At 43.0% G+C, this 15,916-nt stretch overlaps 1 protein-coding gene, 1 non-coding gene and 1 pseudogene across 2 annotated transcripts in view; 1 reads left to right on the top strand and 2 right to left on the bottom strand.

Moving 5' to 3' along the window:
* Nucleotides 1-15,916, bottom strand: part of PHF6 (PHD finger protein 6) — an 80,860-nt gene that overhangs the window by 10,286 nt on the left and 54,658 nt on the right. The window lies entirely within an intron of this gene.
* LOC142433782 (eukaryotic translation initiation factor 1 pseudogene) lies at nt 1,314-15,424 on the top strand (annotated as a pseudogene).
* On the bottom strand, nt 8,712-8,873 carry LOC142435086 (U1 spliceosomal RNA). Its single transcript, XR_012781234.1, has one exon. It is a non-coding gene; the product is annotated as a U1 spliceosomal RNA (small nuclear RNA).

Genomic DNA, 15,916 nt, shown 5'->3' with positions numbered 1-15,916 from the left:
AAACAGGCTAACCCGTGCTACATCTGTTCTTCAAGAAAAGAAAAAGACCCTCATGGGAAACAGAGCCTTCTTGGTTTCAGAGGGTGGGGTCACGGCCTCCAAGGTTTCAAAGAGCTGAATTTTCATTAACTATAGTCCAGAGTGTGGGGCTACCTGTAAGGTATTGGACAAAACCTGCAGTCTGGAGGGCAGGGCCATCGGTCTCAGAGAACAGACTAATTATTTCCAAACAGTGAGAGCTAATCGTGTAAAGTGTTCTTCTGGCTTGTGGAATTGCTTGGTATCCCTTATCTCATCTTTGCCTCCAATTTCTCTCATTTGTAATGGAAAGGTGTGCCTTGTGGCATTCTTCTTTGGAAACATAACTCATAGTCTGGATTTGCCAGATGCATTGATGAAGAGGAATTTTGCCCGAAGATGGAATACACCTCAAGTCTCAACCCTATTTGATTTAGATGATTTGGGAGATGGGAATTTAATTTCCCTTAGAGTCAATTTAAGACTTTGGGGATGATGTGATGGAGTCTTACATTGGGGAGGACATGGATTTGTGGAGACTAAAAAGCAGAATATTATTAATTGAGTTGTGTCCCATCAAAATACAAAGGGGTACTTAAAAACAATTTTTTCAAAGCTGTGTATTTCTTTCTTTTTTTTTTTTTTTGCAAAACAATGTTAACACTTTCAAAGTAGTCTCCATTACACTTAATACATTCGCCAAATCTGCGCTTCCATTCTTGCTCGCCTCCTGGGAAAAAATGCATATTATGAAAGCTCTACCCAGCGGGGCTTTTTTCCGGTTTTTTTTGGGGGGGTACCCTACATATGTGCTGTAATTCTTAGCTTTTATGCCTGTGATAATAAGCTCATTTGGGCATGGGTTGTTTGTCTTTGTTACTGAGGAAGCCAGATTAGTGTGGGGGGTGTATTAAGTGGATCTCTTTTGAGATATAAAGGAGATTAGACAAGCAAGTGGAGTGGAGATGTAAGATAGATGCCAAGACATGGAGACTTCCAAGGAACCAGGAGCTGAACAGACAATCTTCTCCAGAGCTGACAGACAGGGGACGCCTTCTCCTCGGGCTGAGGCTCTGAATTCAGCCTTCTAGAAGTGATAAGATAAAATGTTCCTTAAATATATCCATTCGTACTGCATCTGTGAGAACAGCACAGGCTTCTGTTAGAAGCCAAGACAAATGTCTAATGAAGAATGAAGCTGTTGGTGAATGGTTTTAGGACAGATCTCAGCTTCCATGGCTAGTTTCAGAACCTCAGTTCAAAGCACCAAGGCCGGCTTCTCGGGGTAAGCCGATATGGCTCCCAACTGCATGAAACTGACAGACTGTTCCAGTACACCTAAGACTTGGGACTTCCAGGGCTATTGCACCCCAGCGGCAGATGGCGTCATGAATGTAGATGACTAATCTGAGTGGAAAACAAAACAGGACAGAGTAAAACTGATCAGAGACAATTAGTTATGGCCATTTATCTTAGACTCTTATTGGAGTTGTTTTTCAGGTTCTAGGATCACTATGAGTCAGCAGAGACCTGAAGGGAGTGGGTTGTTTGAGGATCCGAGTTTACTAGAGCCCTCTTTCTTTTTAATTTTTAAAATTTAATTCACTTTATTGGGGGCTCGTACAACTCTTATCACAATCCATCCATCCATCCATTGTGTCAAGCACATTTGTACATTTGTTTCCCTCATCATTCTCAAAACATTTGCTTTCTACTTAAGCCCTTAATATCAGCTCCTCATTTCCCCCTCCCTCCCCGCCCCCTCCCTCATGAACCCTTGATAATTTATAAATTATTATTTTGTCATATCTTGCACTGTCAGACATCTCCCTTCCCCCACTTTTTTGTTGTCCGTCCCCCAGGGAGGAGGTCACATGTAGATTCTTGTAATCAGTTCCCCCTTTCTACCCCGCCTTCCCTCCACCCTCCAGGTATTGCCACTCTCACCACTGGTCCTGAAGGGATCATCCACCCTGGATTCTCTGTGTTTCCAGTTCCTATCTGTACCAGTGTACATCCTCTGGTCTAGCCAGACTTATAAGGTAGAATTGGGATCATGATAGTGGGGGGGGGAGGAAGCAGTTAAGAACTAGAGGAAAGTTGTACGTTTCATCGTTGCTACACTGCACCCTGACTGAGAGCCCTCTTCCCTTTTGGCTCCATTTCCAAACCTCAGTTTAGCAGGCTGTTCCCCTCAGGACTTTAGGGAGGAAGCACATGGCTCAACAATTCATTGTGAATGGGCCTAACCCTACATTTTTAAAGGCGAAGCGGGATCTTTTCCATGATTGATAGGTTAGTTCAGGGATCATTTCTGAACTCATGGAAATAATGATCTTGATTACCCCGGTTGATCTGAAATTAGCAGGAAAACCAAAGGCCTCAAGAACACTCACTCGCATGAACACCATTACTGTCCAGTTGCCTGATTTGTGCATGAATGTTCCCCATCAAAGATTTTATTAAGTGAAATGAGGAGAAATGAACAAATTCTCTGAAGAATGTATCACAAGACCTCCAACAAATGAAACTTGGGAATGTTTTTTAAAGGGAGTTCAGTGAAAGAACAACCTGTAGATTGTAGATGAACAGTCATGATAGTATGCTCATTCTAATGTGTAATCTACACTACATATACATATGAGGAGCCCTGATGGCACAGTGGCTACACGTTGGGCTGTTAACGGCAAAGTCAGCAGTTCAAAACTAAGAGCCTCTCAACAGGAGAAGGATAGAGCTTTCTACTCCTTTTGAAAGGTTGTCTCAGAGACTCACAGGGGCAGTTCTACCCCTGTGTGGGTCACTATGATTCAGAAGTGACACGATGGCAGTTAAACTTGGTTTTGGTTTTCCCTCGTGGACCCAATGGCAGTGAGTTGTTTTGATATGTCTATATGCACACATGCACATATAACTATAATGTCTCTGTGGAACAGCTCTAAATGAGAAATACAAATCATTGTTCCATCCAGGATAAATGTAGATGAACCAAATTCGTAACCACTATCATGCCATAAATATCACATTTAAAGAGAAATTTCACTTCTTTGGGATGTCCCACCCACCGTGAAAGTGTAAACAAAGGATGCACTTTCTTCATTATCTATCTATCTATCTATCTATCTATCTATCTAACGTTTTATTAGGGGCTCATACAACTCTTTTTTTTAAACAATTCATTAGGGGCTCATACAACTCTTATCACAGTCCATACATATACATACATCAATTATATAAAGCACATCTGTACATTCTTTGCCCTAATCATTTTCTTTTTTTCCCCTCCTCTTTTCTTTTTTTTTTACATTTTATTAGGGACTCATACAACTCTTATCACAATCCATACATACATCAATTATATAAAGCACATCTGTACATTCATTGCCCTTATCATTTTCAAAGCATTTGCTCTCCACTTAAGCCCTTGGCATCAGGTCCTCTTTTTTCCCCTCCCTCCCCGTTCCCCCTCCCTCATGAGCCCTTGATCATTTATAAATTATGATTTTGTCATATCTTGCCCTGTCCAACATCTCCCTTCACCCACTTTACTGTTCTTTGTCCCTCAGGGAGGAGAACACATGTAGATCCTTGTAATCTGTTCCCTCTTTCCAACCCACCCTCCTTCCACCCACCCAGTATCACCACTCACACCACTGGTCCTGAAGGGATCATCCGCCCTGGATTCCCTGTGTTTCCAGTTCCTATCTGTACCAGTGTACATCCTCTGGTCTAGCCAGATTTGTAAGGTAGAATTGGGATCATGATAGTGGGGTGGGGGGAGGAAGCATTTAGCAACTAGAGGAAAGTTGTATGTTTCATCGTTGCTATATCACACCCTGACTGGCTTGTCTCCTCCCTGAGACCCTTCTGTAAGGGGATGTCCAGTGTCCTACAAATGGACTTTGGGTTTCCACTCTGCACTCCACTCCTCATTCACAATGATATGATTTTTTTGTTCTAATAATGCCTGATACCTGATCCCTCGGCACCTCGTGATCACACAGGCTGGTGTGCTTCTTCCATGTGGACTTTGTTGCTTCTGAGCTAGAATGGCCGCTTGTTTACCTTCAACCCTTTAAGACCAGAGACGCTACCTCTTTTGATAGCCGGGCACCATCAGCTTCCTTTGCCATATTTGCTTATGCACAAAGGTTGCACTTCCTATGTGGTTGCCCGTTCTAGAAGACAGTCAAGTATCTGCTCTGTGACAGAAGACGATACTTTCTGGTGACCCAGGAACACTGACCTACTTTCATGACTTTGATAAGAGTGTGTTGGCGCTATAAACCAAAAACCAGTTATGAAGGTAGTCGAAGACAATTTAGATCATCTCATATCAAAACAGGTGTGTTGTTGGGCAATGATAAAAAATTATTTTTAGCATTGTAGAAGGAATAGAAAAGGAAAGGGGAAAACAGAAGTAATAGAAAAGAATAGAGGTTTTTTAAAGTCTTCAAAGTGCAGTGTATGCTGCTTAAACTGAACGCACTCATTGCCATCAAGCTAATTCCTACTCATAGTGCCTCTGGAGGACAGAGCAGACCTGTGGGTTTTCGAGACTGTGAATCATCAAGGGAGTGGAAAGCCTCATCTTTCTCTCACAGAGTGGCTCGTACCAATGGTTACTAAACAGCCTATGCAACTGGATTTGCTCATACAACAAGGAGGCTACGGTGGGTTCCTCAGTGACTCTGAGGGCATGCAGCTGAGCAGGTCACACGGGCCAAATCAATAAGAACATTCAAATAATAGAGGCCACGTGCTTGAAGTAAGGAACCCTGGTGGCGGGGTGCGTCACAAGTTGGGCTGCTAATCAGCAGGTCAGTCGTTCGAACCCACCAGCCGCTCTGAGGTGAAAGATGCGACTTCCTACTCTTGTAAAGAGTTAGTCTCAGACCCCTGAAGAGAGCAGTTATACTCTGTTCTACACGGTCGCAATCAGTTGAAATAGACTCAATGGCAATGAGTTCGGTTGGGGATGTTTGTGTGTTGGTGCTCTAAGTAGGGTTCCCGCAAAAGCTATTTGAGTGTGTTCGATTTGTGGAAGGTGTGTTCTTAGAGAACAACCTGTCAGGGAGGTCTGGCAGCAGGAAAGCAAACAGGAGAGAATAAAGCAAGGACAAGCTCTCAGGCAATGTTCAACTTTGCCTTAATCCACAGCGGGGCTGGAATCTGTTGGAGTCCTGCCTTGAGGCAGAGGCCAGGGATTTTGTCTCCTAGTATCTATCACTGGCTATCCTGGAAAACAGAAGGGGGTGGGGGGTGCTTCCTAAGCGCCCATTAGGTGAGAAAAGGTCACAGGTGTAAGTGACATTGAACATACATGTAGGATAAGAGCATCAGTTAAAGGGTCCCGGCAGGACAATAACAGCATCTAGTACATCCAGCGCCATCAACTCCATCCATGAAGCAGCTACCATAGGAAATGAGTGACCATGGGCTGTTGTTTGGAAATGCGCTCCTGTAATATAAGAAACTATTTTCAGGGGATCCTTTCAGCATGTTTATAATTAAGGCTAGTAATACTTGTGTGTGTGTGTGTGTGTGTGTTGTGTAAACTAAGACTCTGCTTAATTTCCACCATCTGTTAGAATTTGAAAAGGCAACCAATGAAGCAACAAAGTCAATGAATTATTTTAGCATATAAATGTTATAAGATTAGATCTATCTAGATTAGATAGGCTGGATAAACCATACAGATAGACTGATGGTTTCAAGGCGGGGGGGGGGGGGGGGCGGGTACATGGGAGAGGGGGAGGCTGGAGAAAGGAAGTAGTGTTAACAAACCCAGGGACAAGAGAACAACAAGTGATCCAAAATCAGTGGCGAGGAGGGTGTAAGAGGCCTGGTAGGGCTTGTTCAAGGACAATGTAACCGAAAGGAATTACTGAAACCCAAATGAAGGCTGAGCATGGTAGTAGGACAATAGGAAAGGAAAGGGAAATATAGGAAAGAACTAGGAGGCAAAGGATATTTATAGAGGTCTGAATACAGGCATGTACATATGTAAATATGTTTACATATGATGACGGGGAAATAGATATATGTGCATATACTTACAGGTTTAGTATTAAGGTAGCACATGGAAATTGGCCTCCACTCAAGTACTCCCTCAATGTAAGGACATTTTGTTCTATTAAACTGGCATCAAAAGATAGAGTGTCTGGGTCCTTAATGCTTGAAGGTAAACAAGCTGTGATCTAGCTGAGAAGCAACAAAGCCCACATGGAAGAAGCACATCAGCCTGTGTGATCACGCGGTGTCGAAGGGATCAGGTATCAGGAATCAAAGAACAAAAAATCATATCATTGTGAATAAGGGGGAGTGCAGATTGGGGACCCAAAGCCCATGTGTAGGCAACTGGACATCCCCTTACAGAAGGGTTACATGGAGGAGATGAGCCAGTCATGGTGCAGTATCGCAACGATGAAACATACAACTTTCCTCTAGTTCCTAAATGCTTCCTCCTCCCACCCACCACTATCATGATCCCAATTCTACCTTACAAATCCGGCTAGATCAGAGAATGTGTACACTGGTACAGATAGGAGCTGGAAATACAGGTAATCCAGGACAGATACACCCCTCAGGACCAGTGGTGAGAGTGGAGATACTGGGAGGACGGGGGAAAGGTGAGGTAGAAAGGAGGAACCGATTACAAGGATCTAACTATAACCCCCTTCCTGGGGGATGGACAACAGAAAAGTGGGTGAAGGGAAACATCAGAGAGAGTAAGCTTTGACAAAACAATAATAATTTATAAATTATCAAGAGTTCATGAGGGAAGGGGGAATGGGGAGGATTTGATACCAAGGGCTCAACTAGAAAGCAAATGTTTTGAGAATGATGATGGCAACAAATGTATAAATATGCATGACATAATAGATGAATGTATGGATTGTGATAAGAGTTGTACAAGCACCCTAAGATTGGCTTTCTTCTTTGTGCGTGTGCGTGCGTGTGCGTGCGTGTGCGTGCGTGTGCGTGCGTGAGCGTGCGTGCGCGTGTGCGTGCGCGCGTGTGTGTGCGTGTGCGTGCGTGTGCGTGTGCGCGTGTGCGTGTGTGTGCGTGTGCGTGCGTGTGCGTGCGTGTGTGTGTGTGCGTGTGTGTGTGTGTGTGACTAAGATTTTGAAGAACCAAAAGAAGATCCAAACCAAAAGAAGAACTAGTAAAGGATCTAGTTCCTGATCTGACTCGGGGCTTTTTTAAAACACAAGAATAATTCTTAACTTCCTCCTGAGAAATAGTAAGCATTTGTAATAAAATGCTTGTCATTTTCTGATGAACTTTTTTTTCTTTTTTTACATTTTATTAGGGACTCATACAACTCTTATCACCATCCATACATATACATACATCAATTGTATAAAGCACATCCATACATTCCCTGCCCCAATCATTCTCAAAGCATTTGCTCTCCACTTAAGCCCCTTGCATCTGATGAATTTTTATGAGGTTGAAAAGATTTTCTGAGAAACTCATTACCTACTCACCAGGTAAGAGCCTGATTATGAAATATATATCTTTTCAAAAATGGATTTTTTTTGTTAATTAAGTTGGAATTTTATATTTCAGACATTTTTTTAACTTGAATCTTACAACGATTATCTAGCCCTTCTCTTCTGCCGGTGGCGCTGGACTGGTAAGCGCTTTTCAGGGAAGCGTTGGACTGTTAACCACAAGATCGGTGCTTCAAATGCACCAGCCGCTCCTTAGGAAAAAGAAGCGCTATCTGCTTCCATAAAGACTGACAGTTTTGGAAACCCTACATAGGGTCACTATGAGTTGGAAGGGACTCTATGGAAGTGGGTTGGGTCTCTTCTTATAAGTTATCCTTACCAAAGGAGTCCAGATGGCTTAGCAGTTACATTTTGGACTTTGGGGATGCGCAAGTTCCAAAGTTCAAAACCACCAATCACTCCATGGAGTTCTACTCTGTCCTATAGGGCCACCTTGAGTGAGAATTGACTCAATGATAGTGAATATATACACACACACACATATACACACATGTATGTATACACACATGTATGTATGCTATATACAACATCATATATACATGTATGTATATACTCATGAACTGCTAATTGCAAGGTCAGTGCTTCAAACCCACCAGCTGCTCCTCAGGAGAAAGATGAGGCTGTCTGCTCCTGTAAAGACTGACCGTCTCAGAAATGCTACACAGGGCCACTATATAGGGTCACTGACAGTTGAAAGGGACTCTATGATGGTTACACAATCTATTATCAATTTGAGCAAAGGGGTGGAGTCTAGCCTATCAATCAGGTCACAGCCAATAAGGCCACAGTGTGGGCATGGCCTTCTCCTAAGGATTTTTTGTCCCTGGAGGCTGGACACATTCTCCCTGCAGGACATTCCAGTTGACAAGGCACCTGGAGCTATGCTGATGGAGCCAGAGCCCTGGAGCTGGAGGAGCTATATGGAGACTCATGCCAGTGTTGAGATACTTCCACCACCACTGGATCCACAAGACTTTCCACCCACTGGCCTGTGATCTTCCTGAATTCACCGTTATTGCATGTGTTGTGTGAGTCTGAAGAGGAATTTATAGACTAGCATTGGACATATGGGCCAATATCGGACTTATGGACTTGATCTGGACTGGGTTAGGATGTTTTCTTAATATACAATTACTCTTTATATACAGCTCTTTCTTTCTTTTTTTCCCCCCACAGGGGAGAGCACGAACACACTCCCCCATTACCAGATTATGCAGTCGAGTTTCCCACATTTGGGGAAATCGCAGGGGTCAGCACATCCGGAGTGCCATGGAGAAGCCTCACCCTGGGAAAACCACCTTCGGGATCATGGTATCTCCCCTGCCGGGTAAGTATATAAAGCTCTTTCTTGTACACACGAGTGTCTATGAATCTGTTTCCCTACTCAACCCATACTAACACACAAATTGTATGACATTTTAACCTAATTACGTCTGCCACTTCAACTTTACAGTGCTCTCTGTCCGATAACAAGGGTAGTTACATCCCTCAACTACAGTCTGAAGGGACTCATCAGAGGCTTCATCTATGTGAGAATGCTGCAAATGGATCTTGGGCTTCTGCAACCAAGTGTTCATACTATTCCCTCCTCAGATTTGGATTTTATTATTTACAATCTTTGGATCACACAGACTGCTGTGCTTCTTCCATGTGGACTTAGTTGATGCCTCAATTAAATGGCTGTTTGTGTGGAGACAACTTGTAAGCCCCAGACACTATTCCTTCAGATAGCTGGGTGCCATCAAGTTTCCTCCCCACACTTCGCTAGAGCACCTGTATCTTCAGTGATCTCTTCATGAAGGTAAGTCATGAACATAGCCATGTCATAAGAACCAATTGTTCTTAAACTGGGACTAAAAGTAAGTGGGAGCCCAGAATCAATTCATACATCTACGGTTTATATCTGCCTCTGGTTCACCTTAGTGACATCAGTGTCCTTTTGTGTTGGAGAACATTATCAATCGTCCCCATGGGGCCTAAGGCATAAAGATAATTCACTAATTTAGCCAATAGTACAGAATTTAAAACACTAACTGCCTCTTGTTCCATGTACAAGTTCCACATGAGCACAAAGCAGAAGCTCTGCTGAAACCTGTTCCCTTTGGGTGACCCTGCTGGCATTTGACATACCAGTGACATAGCTTCCAGCACCGCTGCAACATGTATGCCACCACAGTACGACAAACCAGCAGCCAAGTGGTGGAGCACAAAATGTATCCTGATAGAATAGCCGAAGCATCACACATAGAGATGGGCAGACTGGGTTTGAATCACTTACTAGCTGTGTGATATTGACTAAGTCATTTAATATCCCTGGTTCTCAGTTTCCTCATCTGTCAAGTGAGTGGCGATTAAGGACTTTTGCACATTTTACACAAGATCATGTTCATGGAATCATGTGGCAAATGATGATATTATGAAAGTGGGTCCTAGTCAGTAGTCCATTTGTTGGCTAGAGTTCCAATGGTACCCGGTGAATCTCTCAGGTATGTTGTCTGTCATGGTCTGTGCCATGGTGTGGAACAAACAGGCATGTGCTGAGAAGTAACAGAAAGCAGGATGTAGAGCATTTTCTTTGTGAGCTGTTTTGTGGTGATTGGCCTTGCTGTCCCCTCATACTATGATCTTGAGCTCTCCGAGGCCAAGCAACTCCTTTATCCATGATTTTTAGTCATGGCTAAGAAGTATGTATAACATTGCCCCCTGTAAACTCTCCTATATTGATGGATACATTTGCAGCATACAAAGGGGTACGCCCCTAAACAGGACATTTTTTTCAATGCTGTTCTTTTTTTTTACAAAACAAACTTATCACCTTCAAAATACTCTCCATTACACTTAATACATTTGTCAACTCTTCACTTCCATTAAAAAAATCACTTTCTTGGGGGCTTCTACAACTCTTATCATCCATCCATTGTGTCAAGCACATTTGTACATTTGTTGCCATCATCATTTTCGAAACATTTTCTTTCTATTTGAGCTCTTGGTATCAGTTCATTCCCCTCTCCTTCATGAACCCTTGATAATTTATAAATTTTTACTATTTTTTCATGTTGTACACTTGCTGATGTCTCCCTTTTACCACTTTTCTGTTGTGCATTTCCCTGGGAGGGGGTTATAGTTAGATCACTGTGATAGGTTTCCCCTTTCTCACACACCTTCCCCTCCCTCTCCTGGTATGGCTACTCTCAATATTGGTCCTGAGGGGTTTACCTGTCCTGGATTCCCTGTGTTTCCAGATCTTATCTGTACCTGTGTATATGTTCTGGTCTAGCCATATTTGTAAGTTAGAATTGGGGTCATGATAGTGGGGAGAGGAAGCATTGAAGAGCCAGCGGGAAGTTGTATGTTTCATTGGTGCTATATTGCCCCCTGACTGGCTTTTCTCCTCCCTGAGACCCTTCTGTAAGGGCATGTCCAATTGCCTACAGATGGGCTTTGGGTCTCCACTCTGCACTTCCCCTCGTTCACAATGAAATGTTTTTTTTTTGTTTGTTCTGGGCCTTTGATGATGCCTGATTCGATCCCATCAACACCTCACGATCACACAGGCTGGTGTGCTTCTTTCATGTGGGCTTTCTTACTTCTGAGCTAGATGGCTGCTTGTTTACCTTCAAGCCTTTAAGATCAGAGATGCCATATCTTGTGATAGCCGGGCACCATCAGCTTTCTTCACCACATTTGCTTATGCACTCACTTTGTCTTCAGAGATTGTGTCGGGAAGGTGAGCATCATGGAATGCCAATTTAACAGAAGAAAGTGTTCTTGTGTTGAGGTTTTTTTCTTTTATATTGCATGTTTGTCTCTTTACATTTGTTGTTTGCTTTCAGTTAAAATTCTCTATTGACTCTTCACCCAAAATCCAACATCTTCTGATAGTCCCAAATGTGTACGGTACATGCATTAGAAAACAAATGGACAACAAGACTAATATAATTTACAAGAAGACATATTCCTCTCAGCATGTTTTTTTAGGCCATTATTCCTCATTTTAGACAACATCAAGAAAATAGTACTGTACTTCAAAAAAAAAGAGAGAAAATATTACTTCTACAAGATGAAAAGGGAATCCCAGAAGGAGGAGATATGAACAAAATGAAACAAGTGGCTGCCAAAGGGTGAAACAGCTGACAAGTTCAACTTTCTCTATGTTGCACGTGTGGCAATGGAAACGGCTGTGAATAGCCCTGAGTGCTGGCAGGGTGCCTGATGCAAATATCCTTTGTATTCTTCCCTCCAGATGTGGGTCTGTAGTTAAATATGCTGATGACTTCCCCATGGCCCTCCTGTTCTTTGGTGTTTGCCCACTCTGAGTTTGGACCTTCTCCACACTCCGTTGGATATGGCTGCTCTTTCTGCTTGGGTATGTTTAACTTTTTAAAGATAAAAATTTCAAAATTATAGAGCAGTTGGAAGAAATAGAAATTAAAACTTCCTTGAGGGTCTTCCCTGAGACGCCCCAGCCTGTAATGTTCTGCCCCATTTGCTTTGTCTCTTATAGATACAACCACTTTTGGTTCAGAAGCAGTTCAATGATAGACATGGTCGCCCTTTATTAAGAGGGACTTCAGCATGCATTTTCTAAGAACAGGAATATTCTTCTCTTTGTCAATTACAGTACAATGATTGAAATCAGAAAAGAATCATAACCAAATGCTATGGAGTATTATTTAATACTCCTTCCACACTGACATTTAGCCAATAGCAGAAGCTCCTTTGTAGCAAGCATTCTTCTGCACCATGCTGTAATGCAGGATATTTGTCATATCTCTTTAGTTGCCTTTAATCGGGAACAGTTCTGTAGGCAGCATTTGTTTGTCCGTTTTCGTGTGTTTTTTTTAAGACATTAACTTCTTGGAAGAGTACAAGCCAGTTGGTCTATAGAACATTCTTTAGCCTGGGCTTCTCAGCTGGTCCTTCCTGATTAAATCAGTGCTCTTTGTAATAGCAAAATGACAGCGATAACAAAACTGGCAACTATTCAATGATGGGAAGAGGGTCAAACAAACTGTGAGACATCTACAGAATGGGCTGGAATGCAGTCGATAAGCATGAGAGAATGTATTTACTGACCCATGGAGATGTTTCCATTTTTTTTTTTTGCCAAAAGCAAATAATAAGTTAGTAGGCATATGAACCTATGTTTATAAAAATAATGACCTAGGAGTGGGTTAAAAATGAATATTTTTCATGGAAAAAACATTTTCCCATGAACCTTTTGAAGGCCCCTCATATATCCAGTAACATGCATACAAATGTTGGGAAGATTTTTTTTCTTTTTTTTATTAACAATTTATTGGGGCTCATACAATTCTTTTCACAGTTCATACATTGTTGGGAAGATTTTATTAACAATATGCAATGGTGCCTTATGGTCATTTAGGACTATGAGAGATGTAATTATTTTTCCAGTTAGCTGTGCTTTCTCCTTCTGGTGTAATGAGCATGCATTTACTTATGGATAGTGGAAAAGGGAATAATGGGAAGAAACAAGAAGTACTGCCATCTACCATTAATCAGCATCTTCAATTTGCCAGCCCTCGCTTTAGCTTAATAAATCATTAGCCTGTCATGAGATGCTCCCTTTAAGTGAAGATGGTGAGACTTTGTCTCATGTACTTTGGACATATTAGGAAGCGGATACCACAGGAGAGAAAAAGGTTATTTTTTTTTAAAAGAAAACAATCCAAACTAGCTTCCTGATAATAAAAATGGAGACACCAAAACTGAACTGCTATCCAGTCGGTTCCCACTCATCGTGACCTTATGTAGGGTTTCCGAAGCTGAAAGACCTTGATAGGAGCAGAAAGCCTCTTCTTTCTCCCACAGAGCAGCTGGTGGGTGAGAACCACCAACTTTTGGGGTAGCAGCCAAATGCTCACTCAACAGCACCCCCTTAAAAGGCAATGGCAGACTCTAAGGGGATTTGCAAGTGATTGGATGTGACGTGGACCAAGGGTAATCTGACTGACTGCAGAGTCACTAACAAACAGGCCAATGTCAAGTCGTAAGGACTGGGATAGTTGAGTGTTCACATTTTTTCTTTTTCTATAAATGTTTTTATTGGGGGCTCTTACAGCTCTTGTAACAATCCATACATCCATTGTGTCAAGCACATTTATACAGATGTTGCCATCATCATTTTCGAAACATTTCCTTTCTACTCGAGCCCTTGGTATCAGCTCCCTTTTCCCTCCCCTTTCCCCTCCCCGTGAACCTATGATAATTAACAGATTATTATTATTTTCATATCTTACAATGTTCGGTGTCTCCCTTTACCCACATTTCTGTTGTTTGTCTCCCAGTGGTAGAATTTTCTATTCGAGCAACCTGAAATCAATGTCTGGTTAATGCACCTCATGCACAACCATAAGCCATGTCAGGTTTGCATGTTACTATGATGCCCTGGTGGCATACGTGGGTTGTGCTTTGGGCTGCCAACCATAACAGTAGCATTTCAAACCCACCGCCTACTCTTTGGGAGAAAGATGAGACTTTCAACTACTGTAAAGAATCACAGTCTTAAAAAATAAGAGTCACGTCTTGAATACTCTCAGGGGCAGTTCTACCCTGCCCTGTACTCACTTTGAGTCACAACTGACTTGATGGCAGTGAGTACGTGAATGATGATGTTGAACAGGTTTGGGTGGAACTTGCAGCCTAAGCTGGGCTAGGGAGAAAGGTCTTGAGGTCCTGCTTTCGAAAACCAGCCAGAGGGTGGGATGGGATGGGAAAGTTGCATGTGTAGGACAAAATGTTATAAAGGAGTCGTTTATAATCAAAAATTCAGCTTTGAAAAAATTTATAAAAGTTTATCAGTGATGAGTGGATGGACTTGTTCCTTATGCCATAGGAAATTTCCTGTTTTATTAAAATTTAAAATGACAGCATGCTAAAAAACAACAACAAAAACAGTCAATGACAACCCTATTCATCACCAGGGTCATGGGAATGACACAGGACGGGGTAGTGTTTTGTTCCTCTGTGTCTGGGGTTGCCATAAGTCAGGGGCTTGACTTAAACGCAGCAAACAATAAAAATCACAGCAGACCAGTTGTGTTTGGGACTTGTGTTTGAGGAGCCCATAGATTGGATAGACATGTCCAGGGAAGAAAAACTGAGACACCAGCGTGAAACTGAGACACCACTGGAGAGGGGTACTAAACTTCAGTAGAAAACAGAGGTGACAGCTGTAGCATATCACGGTGACCAAGGAGAGCAGCACAGGATGGCAAAAATAACAGAGCCTGGTGTGGCCCACTTAGGTTAGAGGTAGGGAGAATAGTCAGAAGAAGAGTGGTTGTGAAGGGTGGTACCAAAGAAACCAAACTGACTCATAGCCACGGTGGTAGTTACATAATCTGCTGTCAACTTGAGACTATTAAGAGTGAAGGGGCCCCAGTCACTGAGCCGCTGCCGAGGACTCAGCCGCCTCCCCCTCGAGCCCCTCGCTTCCCAACGCTCTGTCCCCCCTGCCCACCTTCTCCAGCTGCTGCCTTCCACAGGCCATTTCCACCACGGAGAAGGAATTGTATTGTGTGTCCGCTATCCAAAACCTCCACTCTTTCCACCCCTTTGCTGATGCTAGTAAGGGTGATGACCTGCTGCCTGCAGAGACCGAGGATTATATCCATATAAGAGTTCAACAGCAGAACATCAGGAAGACCCTTACCACTGTCCAAGGGGTCACTGATGACTACGACAAAAAGAAATTAGGGAAGGCGTTTAAGAAGACATTTGCCTATAATGGTACTGTGATGGCGCATCCAGAATATGGAGAAGGGATTCAGCTCCAGGGTGACCAGCGCAAGAACATATGCCAGTGCCTTGTAGAGATTGGACGGGCGAAGGACGACCAGCTGAAGGGTCATGGGTTTAAGTAAGTGCTTGTGGCTCACGGAAGCTTAAGTGAGGATTCCTGGCAATGAGTAGTAAAATTCCCTGTCTCTTGTCACAAGTTTAAAACCTTACAGCTGGTATGATGCAAACATTTGGGGTCCACTTTTAACTTGGACTAGTGTAACTCCTTCATACAATAAACTGAAAAGAGCCCTGCTGCCTAGTCTTAAAGTCCCTCATTGAAACAGAGGTCGAGCAGTAGGCGCCTGGCAGTGCCCAGTCTGAAACAAAACAACAGCATCATGTTTCAGCCAAGCTCAGAGCCTCGAGCTCTCAGATGGCTATGTCTGGGCAGTAACTCCCCTGCCCTAAGAAAATGGCATCCACCACCTGGACAGCCCCCCGTGGGAGGAAGGGATGAGGCAGCTGTACCACTAGCAGGACGTTTTGGTAGCAAGAGAAAGATCCCCTGGTGTTGCGGCCAACCAGACAAGGGGGTGGGTCTTAGATCAGCTCCCTTCCCTCTGGTAAGGTGA

The sequence above is a fragment of the Tenrec ecaudatus genome, chromosome X, assembly GCF_050624435.1.
Source record: "Tenrec ecaudatus isolate mTenEca1 chromosome X, mTenEca1.hap1, whole genome shotgun sequence".
NCBI lineage: Eukaryota > Metazoa > Chordata > Mammalia > Afrosoricida > Tenrecidae > Tenrec > Tenrec ecaudatus.
The sequence above is the reverse complement of the archived record's forward strand: the minus strand, read 5'-3'. Positions and strand labels throughout refer to the sequence as shown.